General features: G+C 46.3%; 1 protein-coding gene across 16 annotated transcripts in view; it reads right to left on the bottom strand.

Moving 5' to 3' along the window:
- Positions 1 to 16,425, bottom strand: part of LOC117654295 (gastrula zinc finger protein XlCGF49.1-like) — a 346,548-nt gene that overhangs the window by 214,049 nt on the left and 116,074 nt on the right. The gene's annotated exons all lie outside the window — the stretch shown is intronic.

The raw sequence follows: 16,425 nt of genomic DNA, 5'->3' as shown, positions 1-16,425 counted from the left end.
GTCCATGTTACATGAACCACTCACTTACAGGTTCATAACAAATATTGTACATTAAAATAACAAGTGAATTGAATTTATCATTTTATTCAGATTTGGTACAAATTTTCACCCACACCTCACCTTTAGTGGTTGAATAATTATTTTAAATAAAGATGACCTATTTCCGCTCAACAACAAAAGTTTGGTCATTCACACTTCAAAGGCGAATTGCAGCATACTGCCGAGCCTACAGAGCAATTTAACCTCCATTTCCTTAACGCAACTATGACAGAGGGAAGTTGATGCACGCATGACAATCGTTACGAAAAAATAAAGAAAAGACAGAATATAGTGGTTCTAGACTCAAAAGTCGGTCAGAAGCGTCGTCGGCGCTCAGTAGTACGTGTAGGCAGAGCGCACGTAGGGTGCGGCGGCCACGGCGGGGGCGTAGGCGGCAACGGGGGCGGTGTAGGCGACGGAGGGCGCGTACGAGTAGGAGTAGGCGGGGGCCGCTGCGTACGCTGCCGGCGCGTACGACAGGAACTGGGGCTGCGGCTTGGCCTGGGCCACGGCGGCCAGCACCACGAGGAGGAAGACGACCTGCAACAGCACAAGTAAGCAAACACGTGGGGGCGGGACTTCCACTGTCCGTCGCGCCACAAAACGACAGCGGGACTCACGGAGGAGTTCATGTTGGTGGTGAGACTGGGCTGCTGGACTCAAATGTGACGCTCACCTTCCACAGCCGCTGTTTTATACACAGCCCGGCCGCTTGATGGACCCAGCGGGCTGCGTCGACCAGAGTGGGGGCAGATATGGGGGCGGGGCGGTCGTGGCGTCATCGGTGTCGGCAGGAAGCGATTCAAGCCCCAAATCGTGCGAGACCAAATTTAGGCAATCCCCAAAGAACAGGGGAACATTTCTAGTGCCTGGTAGTTAATTAAAACTTACGGGCTCCGAATGCTACTTTGAAATATTTCTTATTATGTGCATAACTTGTGAATCGGAAGCCGTTTACGATATAGATGTCCAGAAATGACATAACAACAGTAGCATCTACTAGGTGATGTTGTCACCAGGTGACTGAGCTCTTTAATGATTACCTTTTCTCATGTTGCGTGGCGCCCTAGAGGGTAGCATGGCCCACTCTTGCTGCGTCTCAGTTTCATTTTTCACCGTACAGAGGTCGAAGTCTGTCTGGAACTGACATGACGCGTCTCTCCAAAAATGAAGCATCTTTGCACCAGCGCGGATCGACGCTCGATTAGTTTCCTTTTATACTGCCACAAACTGAATGCCGCCCCTGCCTCCCCCTCGCATCGACTCGCACACTGTGGTCAGCGTGGCGGCTCCACCAGGCGTCCAGGCGGCGCGTATAAAACGGCGGCCGTGGAGGCAGAGCGTCACATTTGAGTCCGCAGCAGCTCAAACTCACCACCACCATGAACTCCTCCGTAAGTCGGCCACTGTCGTCTCGTCGTTGCAACCCGACTCCGGCCTCAAGCTGAAACTGACTGGTCCTGTTGCCGCTGTTGCAGGTCGTCTTCCTCCTCGTGGTGCTGGCCGCCGTGGCCCAGGCCAAGCCCCAGTTCCTGTCGTACGCGCCGGCAGCGTACGCAGCGACCCCCGCCTACTCCTACTCGTACGCGCCCTCCGTCGCCTACACCGCCCCCGTTGCCGCCTACGCCCCCGCCGTGGCCGCCGCACCCTACGTGCGCTCTGCCTACACGTACTACTGAGCGCCGACGACGCTTGTGACCGACTTCAGAGTCTTCCTCGAATTTCAGCATGGCAAGCAGCTCAGTCCGCCTGATGAAGGATGAGAAATAAATCGCTGAGAACCACCGAACCTCTTTTGACTTTATGTTCATAAACGATTGTGACACGTCCTATAAACCGTGAAACAATGTGCAAGTTTCAAGGTCGCGTTGAAGCGAGCTAAAGTTCCTTCCTCCGACCAGAAACTCTTGAAGCGCCCAAGAATACGGCTCATTCGTGTCCTTAACTGCGGAGCTGGTTAAGAATCGCTGCGCATCATAAAGATATTCCCTCGATAATGGCGAACGAAACGATTTTTCTGAGATTTGACAATGCTAAATAGACTTTTTTCGGGGACTGCTCCGCATCATGGAGATCAAATATTTTTCGACCTTTGTCCTCCGAACTGTCCAATGGTTTCAAAAGCAACTACGGAGGTCACTGTGACTGTCTTGGTCCAAAGAGGGGAGATGGCAATCAAGCGAAGCATCTTCATCGCGATCCCCTGCATTGGCCAATAGGTACACACTTAGAAACCTAAAAAGTACTGCTCGTTGTAATACAAAGAAATCGGAGGCTTCGCAGCATACGAAGAAAAAGTTCTGTGTTTTACAAATAATTTCCTTCGTAGGCTGCGGAGCCTGCGATTTCTTTGTATTACAACGAGCAGTTCTTTGTAGGAATTTATCTGTGTGAGCATCGAATGAAAAGGTTAATAAACTTGATAAGTATTAAGAAGTAGCTACTCACAAGCGTCAGGGTTCGATAACTGCTTCTATTCCGATCTTATTGGAAAACATTTGTCGGATATCAACAGGCAAGAAAAAGAATAATTTGGACGACTTTGAAATTCGAGGGGTCCTATTCAAAAGATCTTATCTGGGCGTTCCCCCGAAGACAATCTTATCTTAAACACAGGTGAATTTCACTAAGTTTGACCATTTGGGACGGGTACGAGAGTAAGCGGAATACATTTCTACATGCACTTTAGGTTTATTTGGTCTTTCATCTTCACATTTCAGTGAAGTTTATAACATATAATATTGGTTTGTAGCTGTATCAAATGATCAAACTGGGTGAAATTCGCCAGCGTTTAAGATAAGATTGTCTTGGGGGGAACGCCCAGATAAGATCTTTTGAATAGGACCCCTCGAATTAGAGAGCACGGCAAAAACGGTTCCTGGTTTTCCCAGGAACCCCCTGGAAATCGCCTATGTCTTCTCCATAGGGCTCCTGGGAAAACCAGGTACCGTTTTTACCGTGAGAGATAATTTGGTTGAGAAACCTGCTACTAGCACGCTGTTAAATTGAACGAAGAATGTCAACAACCTAAGTGCATTCGTATTAAAAAAAAGTTTCAGTAGATGACAATGTTACTTCCGACATTTTTATGAATCCAGTGTTAAAAATTACAGTGAACTTAAAACCCTTTTAAGGGGGCAGTCTCGTCCCTGTACACATTTTAGGGGGCTTTTACCCCCTCTTTTGAAAACGATGGTTTTTGAAAGATGCCTCTCAGTCACAAACGGTAAAAACCAAAATAAAAAAACGGAATTTTTAAAACATTTAATTTTAAAAAAAATCTTGTTTTGTCTTTGGCTGTAAGGGAGTAACAGGAAATGTGACAAAAGCCCGAAAGAGCCGACAAAACATACAAAATTTCACTGCGCGACACTTTCCTCTGGAAGTTTTTAACTTTTTGGCAATCCGTTTGCGGCATCTTGAAAATGAAAAAAATCCGCTTTATTTTAACCTACAATCGTCTATGTAGCCCACGGAAAACATTTTTTTAAAAAAGTAACCACAAACGTATGCAGACTGCAGTATGGATTTAATTAAGGTTTCCCTTGCGGCTACATGGACTCAGTTGGACTGTGAGTGGGAGTGAAGGGCACAAAGTGAATAGAGGGGTTGAGTGATACAAACATTTATTTCCCTCGCCTCATGAGACAGGGTTGATCACCAAAAGCGGACTTGGCCGGTGTTACAGCTCAGTAGTACGTGTAGGCAGAGCGCACGTACGGTGCGGCGGCCACGGCGGGGGCGTAGGCGGCAACGGGGGCGGTGTAGGCGACGGAGGGCGCGTACGAGTAGGAGTAGGCGGGGGCCGCTGCGTACGCTGCCGGCGCGTACGACAGGATCTGGGGCTGCGGCTTGGCCTGGGCTACGGCGGCCAGCACCACGAGGAGGAAGACAACCTGCAACAGCAGCAACAGCAAAAGTAAGCAAACACGTGGGGGCGGCACTGTTACTGTCCGTCGCACCACAAAACGACAGCGGGACTCACGGAGGAGTTCATGTTGGTGGTGAGACTGAGCTGCTGGACTCAATTGTGTCGCTCAACTTCCACAGCCGCTGTCTTATACTCAGCCCGGCCGCTTGATGGACCCAGCGGGCCGCGTCGACCAGAGTGGGGGCAGATATGGGGGCGGGGCGGTCGTGGCGTCATCGGTGTCGGAAGGAAGCGATTCAAGCCCCAAATCAAGCGAGACCAAATTTAGGCAATCCCCGAAGAACAGGGGTATATTTCGGGTACCTTTTGGGTGTAATTAAAAACTTACGGGCTCCGAATGCTACTTTTGAATGTTTTTAATTTTCTGCACAACCTGAAAATCGGAAACAGTTTTCGAAATCAATGTTCAGATATCACAAAACAATTTTAAAAGACCTCCCTCTGCACAGGAGCATCTACTTGATGTTTTCTTCGGGAGACTGAGCTCTTAAATGTTTCTCATCCCTCATGTTGCGTAGCGCCTTTAAATGTAGCACAGCCCACTCTTGCGGCCGCCTTCAGTTAGAGATTTTTGGCGTACAAAGGTCGAAGTCCGTCCGGCATTGAGACGACGCACTTCTCTTAAAATAAAGCAACTGTGGGCCAGCGCGGATCGACGCTCGATTAGTTTCCTTTTATACTGCCACAATCTGAATGCCGCCCCTGCCTCCCCCTCGCATCGACTCGCACACTGTGGTCAGCGTGGCGGCTCCACCAGGCATCCAGGCGGCGCGTATAAAACGGCGGCCGTGGAGGCAGAGCGTCACATTTGAGTCCGCAGCAGCTCAAACTCACCACCACCATGAACTCCTCCGTAAGTCGGCCACTGTCGTCTCGTCGTTCCAACCCGACTCCGGCCTCAAGCTGAAACTGACTGGTCCTGTTGCCGCTGTTGCAGGTCGTCTTCCTCCTCGTGGTGCTGGCCGCCGTGGCCCAGGCCAAGCCCCAGTTCCTGTCGTACGCGCCGGCAGCGTACGCAGCGGCCCCCGCCTACTCCTACTCGTACGCGCCCTCCGTCGCCTACACCGCCCCCGTTGCCGCCTACGCCCCCGCCGTGGCCGCCGCACCCTACGTGCGCTCTGCCTACACGTACTACTGAGCGCCGCCGACGCTTCTGACCGACTTCAGAGTCTTCAGCATGGCCGGCAGCGCAGCCCGCCCGATGAGGCTTGGAAAATAAATTGCTGAGAACCACCGAATCGTCTTTTTTCTTCATTTGCAGAAACGTTCGCCTCGCGTCACAAAGCGCTGGAACAACTTAACGTTTCAAGGTCGCGTTGGAGCAAGCCAATACTCAGTGACCAAAACACATGCAGCCTTGGACGAACAGGGGCACCCAAGCCTACGGACCATGCGTGATTTTAACTACGCAGCTTTCAAAGAACTGCTTCGTATTACTAAGATATTCTCTTTGATACTGGCAAACGAAACGAATTGTCTGAGATTTGGCAGTGCTCAGCAGACGTTTTCCGGCGACTGTACTTTTGGACCATTAGCCTCTGAGCAGCTGAAAGGTATAAAATGCACCAGGCTACAGAGATCACTGTGGCTTTCGTGGTCGAAAGAGGGAGATGGCAATCACCCATTGACTGCATTGACCAATAGGTTTTAAATGGAGAAGATATTTAGCTTCAAAAGTCCTCATACAATGGCTTTCTTTACAAAAGTTCGAGAACTGCTCAGTTTTCGTTTAAAAAATGGAAGCGTATGTCGGTATTACTTGATTTGTCTTGTCCCGATATCGACATGTTAGGAAGATATTAGTTCAAACAACTTTATTCAACACATAATTTCATGGGAAAATCTGCTAATGGCAGGCTCTCAGTTTAGCGGAAAATGGAAGCAACTCAACCGAAGTGCTTTGACTTCATTGAAAAAATCGTGTGTAAAACTATATTTAACCTGTGTTTTTATAAAATTAGTGTAAAAGGAGTCCGCTCTATCTCTGACCTCTAAAATTTTTAAGTTGTTAAAAATAACCGCTAAACGTATATCAGAGAAACAAACACTTTCACTGAATGCATTTCCATTCCACTGTCTCAATAATACACTACGTTTACGAAATATCAGTTGTGAGGCATCTGTTCCTAATATAACGGAAAGTCATCAGTTGCAGTAATCTTCAACGAAGTCTCTTTACACTAAATGTTCCTTTCCTGAAACTTTATCTTTATACTGTTTCAATTTCGTCATCGACCAAATTCTTGTGTCAGTCTAAATTTTCTCTGCAATTCATTTTTTAGGCACGAAGTAGCCTTATAGTATACCCAGGACTCAGTCGGCTCGGCTCGAGATTTGATTTGTGTGGCCCTTTATGCATTTCGGAAGTTTTCTATACGATTTTAATGAGATTTTGCAGACTAGTAGAACTTTGAACGCTGATTCTGATGTTGAAATCTGGTCAAAAATTGGTGGCCAATTTGAGAAATTTGCTGTCAAAATCGCCGTTTCCATGGCAAAACTCGACTCGTCAAAGGAAAAAAAAAGGGAGTGGGGGGAGCCGAGCCGGGGCGGGACCAATAGCGGAGCTTCTTTTTGGGTCTGTACAGCTTACTCCAAAAGCTGAAAAAGCAAACGTTCGAAATGAAAAATTTCTTTGACTGCAGGTAGACAAGATGCAACAATAGAATTGGTGCCGGTTCGAACGCAGTTTTTAGGTAGAGAACTATCCAATAATACTCTTGATTGGAGTGTTTTTGGACATGCGCAGTGTTGTTGTTGTGATTCAGTTAGCACTAGGACCACTTCGCTCCACCTCGCGACTTGCAGTGCTCATGTTCCTCGAACAAGACTCACCCGCGTTTCGAAACCATCCTCCCGAGTTTATGAAGTTTGTCAAACCAACCGTCGGGGTGTTGATACGTTGTAAGGGAGAACTATTACACAGAATTGAGAAACAGACTAGAGAACCATAGCCTTTTGAAACAAGCCAAACATTCAACGTCCACAACAATGGAGGGGCAGTTTTAATGCGCGACTGCTGGCGCTTTCAGCTTCGCGATTTTCGCAAGGGCGCAGACGCCGAGAAATAGTTGCAAACCCGAGAAAATTAATTTACTGACTTCTTCTGCTAAGAACATTTTAACCATGATGGACTTCAAAGATGTTCCATTGTCAGAACACTGCGGAATACATTAGCATTGGAATTTTTTGAATTTACCAGCATTTTGATTTCTATTTATTGTCAAGTTTAAATTTCGACGGATGGCACATCGACCACATTGGTACCCCTGCCATTGGTAGTCCCCTGAGCCACAACTTCACAACACCACTTCTTTTCTTTCTCCACACTCTTACACAATAATCAAATTGACTTCGTGACTCCTAGGATTTCTTGAAATCGTATTTTTGTTTTTTTCTAATACAAATGCTGAAATGGGCCTTTTTCCTTCTTTTGATTGCTGGACCATTTCGAAAAGGCATTTTTTTGCCACACTGAACCAGGCCGGTATGCGACAATCGAGCTGCTGTCCTGTACCATGTTGTTTCTGGTTTGGTAACGATAAGGGTTTTTAGAGGGTGGTAAAAGGGGCTCATGTCAAAAGAGAAATATAAGGTGATTCAAGGATTTATTTCTCTCGATTCATGAGTCAGGTTTGATAACCAAAAGCGGGCTTGGCTGGTGTTACAGCTCAGTAGTACGTGTAGGCAGAGCGCACGTAGGGTGCGGCGGCCACGGCGGGGGTAGGCGGCAACGGGGGCGGTGTATGCGAGGAGGGCGCGTACGAGTAGGAGTAGGCGGGGGCCGCTGCGTACGCTGCCGGCGCGTACGACAGGATCTGGGGCTGCGGCTTGGCCTGGGCCACGGCGGCCAGCACCACGAGGAGGAAGACGACCTGCAACAGTGGCAAGAGCAAAAGTTAGCAAACACGGGGCGGGACTTCCACTGTCCGTCGCACCACAAAAACGACAGCGGACTCCGGAGGAGTTCATGTTGGTGGTGAGACGAGCTGCGGACTCAAATGTGACGCTCACATTCCACAGCCGCTGTTTTATACACAGCCGCCGCTTGAGGGAAACCCAGCGGGCCGCGTCGACCAGAGTGGGGAAAGATATTGGGGGCGGGGCGGTCGTGGCGTCATCGGTGTCGGAAGAAAGCGATTCAAGCCTCAAATCAAGCGAGACCAAATTTAGGAAATCCCAAAGAACAGGGGAACGTTTCGGGTACCTTTTGGTTGTTAACAAAACCTTACGGGCTTCGAAGGCAACTTTTGAAAATTTTTCATTATCTGCACATTATCTGCACGGTCACCGTTTTCGAAAATCCATTTTCAGAAATCAGAAAAATGTAAGGGAGCTCCCTCTGCACAGGAGCATCTTCTTGATAATTTTGTCATCGGCAGACTGAGCTATTTAATGTTCTTCATTTGCGTAGCGCCCTAAAAGGGAGCCCACTCTTGCGGCCGCCTTCAGTCCAAGATTTTTGCCGTACAGGAGTCAAAGTCTGTCCGGAACAGAGGTGACGCGTTTCTCTTAAAATAAAGCATCTTTGCACCAGCGCGGAACTACGCTCGATTAGTTTCCTTTTATACTGCCACAATCTGAATGCCGCCCCTGCCTCCCCCTCGCATCGACTCGCACACTGTGGTCAGCGTGGCGGCTCCACCAGGCATCCAGGCGGCGCGTATAAAACGGCGGCCGTGGAGGCAGAGCGTCACATTTGAGTCCGCAGCATCTCAAACTCACCACCACCATGAACTCCTCCGTAATTCGGCCACTGTCGTCTCGTCGTTGCAACCCGACTCCGGCCTCAAGCTGAAACTGACTGGTCCTGTTGCCGCTGTTGCAGGTCGTCTTCCTCCTCGTGGTGCTGGCCGCCGTGGCCCAGGCCAAGCCGCAGTTCCTGTCGTACGCGCCGGCAGCGTACGCAGCGGCCCCCGCCTACTCCTACTCGTACGCGCCCTCCGTCGCCTACACCGCCCCCGTTGCCGCCTACGCCCCCGCCGTGGCCGCCGCACCCTACGTGCGCTCTGCCTACACGTACTACTGAGCTGTTACACCGGCCAAGCCCGCTTTTAGCGATAAACCCTGTGTCTTGATGAGGACAATAAATCCTTGAATCACCCAATCTCTGTCTCTCTTGGCTTTTGTGCCCTTTGACCGCCCTGATTACCACCAACCGCTCATGAAAGCAGAAACAAAATAGTGCAAGACAGTTACTTGATTGTCGCACTTTGGCCTGAATTACTGCACGGTGAAAACGGTTTCTGGGTTTGCCGGGAAGCCAATGGTTAAGGCGAAATCGGCTTCTAGGGAGTTCCTGGGAAAACCCGGGACAGTTTTTACCGTGTCAGGCTAGTCCATACTTCGGAGAAATGATCCAGGAACCGCAAGAAGCAAAGAAATCCATTTTGGAAATTTTTCTTCAAAAACAATGAACTATTTGCAGGGACAGCTAGAAACTTATAAATAACTTCTGTATAGGTACTCTGCAAACTCAACAGTGTACTTAGTACCGCCTCTTCTGCGTGTACTGACAAGTACACTCTCACGAGCGTGTACTCTACAAACTGAAGTGTGTACTCAGTATGCATCTGTAGACGCATACTTGCAAGTACACACCTACAGATGCATCAGATGCATACCTGGATGAGTTAGGTATGCATTTGTAGGAGTGTACTCAGCCAAGTATGCATCTGTAGATGTGTACTCAGCTGAGTATGCATCTGTAGATGTGTACTCATCTAAGTATGCATCTGTAAGTGTATGCGTCTACAGATGCGTACTGAGTACATACTTCAGTTTGTAGAGTACGAATTGTGCTCACATAAGTAGTGATTTCTTTTTATATTGAACTCATGACATTCGGACGTCTTATTTCTCTGCAAACTCAACAGTTTGCTCAGCACACTCTGTTAAGCGTGTACTCAGATGAGAGTGTGATTAGATGAGTACACTCTAACAAGATCGACTCAGATCCTGGAAATATATGGAGTTGAGTGCACGAAATTTTCTCCGAAGTATGTAACAGCCTGACACGGTAAAAACTGTCCCGGGTTTTCCCAGGAACTCCCTAGAAGCCGATTTCGCCTTAACCATTGGCTTCCCGGCAAACCCAGAAACCGTTTTCACCGTGCAGTAATTCAGGCCAAAGTGCGACAATCAAGTAACTGTCTTGCACTATTTTGTTTGCTTTCATGAGCGGTTGGTGGTAATCAGGGCGTTCAAAGGGCACAAAAGCCAAGAGAGACAGAGATTGGGTGATTCAGGGATTTATTGTCCTCCTCAAGACACAGGGTTTATCGCTGAAAGCGGGCTTGGCCGGTGTAACAGCTCAGTAGTACGTGTAGGCAGAGCGCACGTAGGGTGCGGCGGCCACGGCGGGGGCGTAGGCGGCAAAGGGGGCGGTGGGAGGCGACGGAGGGCGCGTACGAGTAGGGGTAGGGGGGGGCCGCTGCGTACGCTGCCGGCGCGTACGACAGGAACTGGGGCTTGGCCTGGGCCACGGCGGCCAGCACCACGAGGAGGAAGACGACCTGCAACAGCGGCAACAGGACCAGTCAGTTTCAGCTTGAGGCCGGAGTCGGGTTGCAACGACGAGACGACAGTGGCCGACTTACGGAGGATTCATGGTGGTGGTGAGTTTGAGCTGCTGCGGATCAAATGTGACGCTCTGCCTCCACGGCCGCCCCTTTTTTTACGCGCCGCCTGGATGCCCGGTGGGCCGCCCGCTGACCACAGTGTGCGAGTCGATGCGAGGGGGGGGCAGGGGGGGCATTCAGATTGTGGCAGTATAAAAGGAAACTAATCGAGCGTCGATCCGCGCTGGCCCACAGTTGCTTTATTTTAAGAGAAGTGCGTCGTCTCAATGCCGGACGGACTTCGACCTTTGTACGCCAAAAATCTTGGACTGAAGGCGGCCGCAAGAGTGGGCTATGCTACATTTAAAGGCGCTACACTGACAAAAATTTTGTCGTAACTTAGCTACAAATTTATCGCTAATTTTTTTTAGCGACAAGATTTGCTGTGGAACGAATAGCTTGTTAAACCAAACTCGTATTGGAACTTAAGGAAAATTTCTCAAGGACTAACTTGTAAGAACACATTAGCAGTCTACTTTCAAATACAAGTCGTTGACCAAAACAAATGTTGTTGGTCAACGACAAGTCTTGTAAGTCGAAAAAGATTTTGTAATGTCTGGGACAAGTATTCATGGAGTACTTTTGTCGCTAAATTTATTTTGCCTAATTTTTTTTTAATAATAGTAATGTTGCTATAACTAAAGAAGTCCAATAGATGATTATTCAAAATATGCTTTAATTGAGCAGATAATTGCAAAAGATTTTGTTTCTATACAAATAGTATCGTTAAGGGGAGGTTCTGGTGAAAATGCTATTTTCTCCTAAATAGGTCCCATGTAAAAATTTTGTTAAAAATTTGATGTCTTATCAAGTATTTTTTAAAAATTTTCATTGGGGAGGCACATTCTATCCCCTGAACCCAGTCGCAGACCCTTTTTTGTCCCATTTAGGCTATAATTTTAAAAATCTTCTTGCGCATATATTTTGTCGAAAAAGGGTTGGCTTAGACATTTTTCACTTCTTCGATTCTTTTTTTAAAAATGCCGGCATGCCCATCTAAAAATGTAAATTGCTTTTTTATTCGCAAGCTTTCTAACCAAGCATTTCACTAAAATTGATCAAAAATGTACAAAATAGAAAAATTTTTGGGGACTTTTCAGCTTAAAAAGCTAAAATTAATAATATAAGGGAAATTTTCGAGCTATGCATGCCGGAATCTTTTGAAAATGAGTCGAAGAAGTGAAAAATGTCAAGGTCAACCTTTTCCGACAAAATAGTATGGCAAGGAGTTTTTTTAAGATACAGCCTCTACAGGCTCAAAAAGACTCTTCGACTGGGTTTACAGCCTGGCATGTGCCTTCAAAAGTCAAATTTAGTCTCCCCAATGAAAAAATTTTTTATTCCGAACAAATTATGACTGTAGGATTCATATGGAAAATGGCAAGATTTTCACCAGAACCTCCCCTTAAGGGAGGTAAGAAGAATTTTGTTCTTCAACGACAAACTGTCGCTTACAAGATTTAACGACATTTTTTTCGCTTTTGGGTTTATGATAAAATTCTTTGTTTTGGAACGACTAAATTTTTACTCATCTGATTGTTTCTATACAACCATTTTTTAACAGTGTACGCAACATGAGGGATGAGAAACATTGAAGAGCTCAGTCTCCCGATGACAACTTCATCAAGTAGATGCTCCTGTGCAGGGGAGGTTTTTAAAATTGTTTTGTGATATCTGAAAATTCATTTCGAAAACGGTTTCCGACTTCCAGGTTGTGCAGAAAATTAAAAACATTCAAAAGGTGCTCTCGGAGCCCATAAAATTTTAATCACTCCCTAAAGGTACCCGAAATATACCCCTGTTCTTTGGGGGTTGCCTAAATTTGGTCTCGCTTGATTTGGGGCTTGAATCGCTTCCTTCCGACACCGATGACGCCACGACCGCCCCGCCCCCATATCTGCCCCCCCTCTGGTCGACGCGGGCCCCCTGGGTCCATCAAGCGGCCGGGTGCGTATAAAACAGCGGCTGTGGAAGTTGAGCGTCACATTTGAGTCCAGCAGCTCAGTCTCACCACCAACATGAACTCCTCCGTGAGTCCCGCTGTTTTTTGGTGCGACGGACAGTAACAGTGCCGCCCCCACGTGTTTTCTAACTTTTGCTGTTGCTGCTGTTGCAGGTTGTCTTCCTCCCCGTGGTGCTGGCCGCCGTAGCCAGGCCAAGCCGCAGCCCCAGATCCCGTCGTACGCGCCGGCAGCGTACGCAGCGGCCCCCGCTACTCCTACTCGTACGCGCCCTCCGTCGCCTACACCGCCCCCGTTGCCGCCTACGCCCCGCCGTGGCCGCCGCACCGTACGTGCGCTCTGCCTACACGTACTACTGAGCTGTAACACCGGCCAAGTCCGCTTTTTGGGGATCAACCCCGACTCATGAATCGAGGGAAAAAATCCTTGAATCACTCATATTCCTCTTTTGACTTAAGCCCCTTTGACACCCTTTCTAAACACCAATCGTTGCCAAAGCAGAAACACCATGCTGCAGGACAGCAGCTCGATTGCCGCATACCGGCCTGGTTCACTGTGGCTAAAAAGTACCTTGGCGAAATGGTCAAGCAATCAAAAGAAGAGAAAACGTCCATTTCATCATTGTTATAAAAAAAAAAAAGGATTCAGAGAAAATTTAGACTGACACAAGAATTTGGTCGATGACGAAATTGAAACAGTATAAGATAAAGTTTAAGGAAAGGAAAACATGATTAGTGAAAAGAGACTTCGTTGAAGAATACTGCAACTCATAACTGATCCAGGAAGCGGAAGAAGGGAATAAGGTAAAAAATCAATTGTGGGTCACGAATCATTTGTGGGTCATTTTTTTCGACGGGTCACCGCAGACTCGACGGAGATTGAATCGATTTGAATTTCGCGGTAGACCTTCCTCCAACCTTTCTTTGTCTTCCCAAATAGCGTGTATGTCCGAGCGACGACTGTAACGGCTCCTATCAGGCTTCAAAGAAAGGCCCTTCAAAATGTCGTGAAAATGGCGCCCATCCAACGAGGCGAAAAATCGTATGTTTTTCAAATTGCCACCGTGAAGCTATTACGAGTTAAAACGGGACGCCCTTGCTGATTTTGGTTCATAGTAGGTCAGGGAACATAAATTTACCATAGTACAGCCGAAATCATTCGATGCCATGGTGCGCGGGTGATGGCAAAGTAGCGTTCGCTTCCATGTCAGACCCATTTTTTTAAACGAATTTTCCGGTATTTTTTTGCTATTTTCTTGTTTTCTGCGCTTCTGAATGACTGATGTATCCCAGAAAATTTCCCTTTTTTCTGCTCTGTCACATTTATTATTACGATACGAAGGTTATGTTAAGCTACAGCCCCGAATGACAACGCTAGCTCTTACTTCCAGTCTGCCATCAGGCTCTTTTGTTGGGGAGGGGGGGGGCGCATTTCGGGGCTGACATAGCTCCCGGAAGGGAACCGCTCTCCCAAATGCGGGCTAGGCACCCCAGGCCAGTCCGGCCCTGTTATAAGGAGTCAAATCAATCCCTACAGACTTATATTCTGACTGAAATAGATAATAAAATGTAGCAATACCTCATGATGACAGGGTGTGGTGTTTGGGTTGTCTACCACACCCGGGGGCCCTACAATATGCACTTTAAAAGTTTCGTCTCTAATCCAGGACGTTTAACTCACATCTGTCTCACAGTGAAATTAGCCTGTTTATGTATTTTTCCGTTTTGAGTGAAAAACGTGTCTGCTTGGTTTATTGAGAACCAGGGGCCGTAATTGATGAAAATAAGAAAATATCTTGCAAAAGTGGTCAATTTTTAAGCAAAAAGACGAAATGGCCCACAATTTATGTGACCCACAATTGATTCATTGTGCTACAGATCCTGCAGTTTTCACGATTCCGAAAAATAAATTCAGAAGTGAATTTCTCTCGTATTTAAGCAAATCATATCCAAATTTGAGCTTCCTACAAGGACCCCCAAATGGTTCCAAAAATCAGTTGTGGGCCAAAACAGACTATTTTTTAAAAAAGCCACAGCTTAGTAAATAAGGATGATAGACAGGGCTACTATGCTGCAAAACTTTGTCCAAGGACCATAGTTAAAGGCCGCACATGCATTTTGTCACCCGGTCAGAATTAAAGACCTTTAAATTTTGGGAAATTTTTCCCAAAAAGTGACCCACAAATGATTTTTTACCTTAACTTGACTAATCCCCAAATTGATTTTTTATTTTATTAGTGTGCCTTAGAATGGTTTACATCGTTACACCAAATTATTTGACTGAATTCCAAGCAGTTTAGGCGAAAATCCACATGGAAAAAGGGTATAACTCAACTTAAACCCCCTTTTACGGTCTAAATTTCATTGGAAAATGCAGATAACTAAACCGAAGTCCACATGAGTCCGTTTGAAAAATTGGGAAAAAGGATATAATCAACTTGTTTTTTTATAAATCTAGTGTTCAAAGAATCAACTCAATTTAACCCCCCCTAAATTTTTTAATTTTAAAATTTGGAAAAAAAAGAGCTAAGTCCAAAAAATGCACAGGGAACAAACACTTTATGCAGACTATTGTTCCACTTGACTTGTCCCAAATTCCTCTTGGTTTGGGAAAATAAAAGGTGAGCTGACTCTGTTTTCCATTTCAACGCAAAGTGATAAGTCGCAGAAATCCTCTACCGAGTGACCTTACACTTTGATTTTTTTCCAAAAATTTTTACTAATGTTTTTTGGAACTATTAACACTGCAACATTCATTTTTCTTGTTTTAGTTTACCTGCTAACAGTTTTGGGTTTTTCCGGAAAATGTCCCAAAAATTTAGTTATCCCCTTTTTCCGCTTCCCGGATCAACTTTCCGTTATATTAGGAAACAGACGCCTCAAAACTGATATTTCGTAAACTTAGTGGTATTTTGAGGCAGTCGAATGGAAAAGCACTCAGGTGAAAAAGTTTTTTTCTCTGACATACGTTAAGTTGGTGTTTTTCAACAACTTAAAAATTTTAAAAGTTCAGAGGTTGAACGGACTCCTTTTATACTAATTTTAAGAACACAAGTTAAATTAAGTTTTACAAACGTTTTTTGTCAATGTAGTCAAAGCACTTCGGTTGAGTTGCTTTAATTTAACGCTAAACCAAGAGCCTGCCATTTTCAGAGTTCTCCATGAAATTTTTTGCTGAATGAAGTTTTTTGAATTAATATCTTTCTAATATGTTGATATCGGGACAAGACAAATCAACTAATACCGACATATGTTACTATTTTTTAAACAAAAATTGAGCAGTCATCGAACTTTTGTAAAAAAAAAAAAAAAAAAAAAAAAGCCATTGTATGAGGACTTTTGAAGCTAAGTAAATTTTCATTTGAAACCTTTTAGTCAATGCAGTCAATGGGGGATTGCCATCTCCCTCTTTCGACCACGAAAGCCACAGTGATCTCTGTAGCCTGGTGCATTTTATACCCTTTTAGCTGTCAGAGGCTAAAGGTCCAAAGTACAGTCGCCGGGAAAAGTCTGCTGAGCACTGCCAAATCTCAGACAATTCGTTTCGTTTGCCAGTATCAAAGAGAATATCTTAGTAATACGAAGCAGTTCTTTGAAAGCTGCGTAGTTAAAATCACGCATGGTCCGTAGGCTTGGGTGCCCCTGTTCGTCCAAGGCTGCATGTGTTTTGGTCACTGAGTATTGGCTTGCTCCAACGCGACCTTGAAACGTTAAGTTGTTCAAGCGCTTTGTGACGCGAGGCGAACGTTTCTGCAAAGAAAAAAAAGACGATTCGGTGGTTCTCAGCAATTTTTTTTCCAAGCCTCATCGGGCGGGCTGCGCTGCCGGCCATGCTGAAGACCTGAAGTCGGTCAGAAGCGTGCGGGGCTCAGTAG

This window comes from Thrips palmi, unplaced genomic scaffold (genome assembly GCF_012932325.1).
Source record: "Thrips palmi isolate BJ-2018 unplaced genomic scaffold, TpBJ-2018v1 HiC_scaffold_10, whole genome shotgun sequence".
Lineage (NCBI taxonomy): Eukaryota > Metazoa > Arthropoda > Insecta > Thysanoptera > Thripidae > Thrips > Thrips palmi.
The sequence above is the reverse complement of the archived record's forward strand: the minus strand, read 5'-3'. Positions and strand labels throughout refer to the sequence as shown.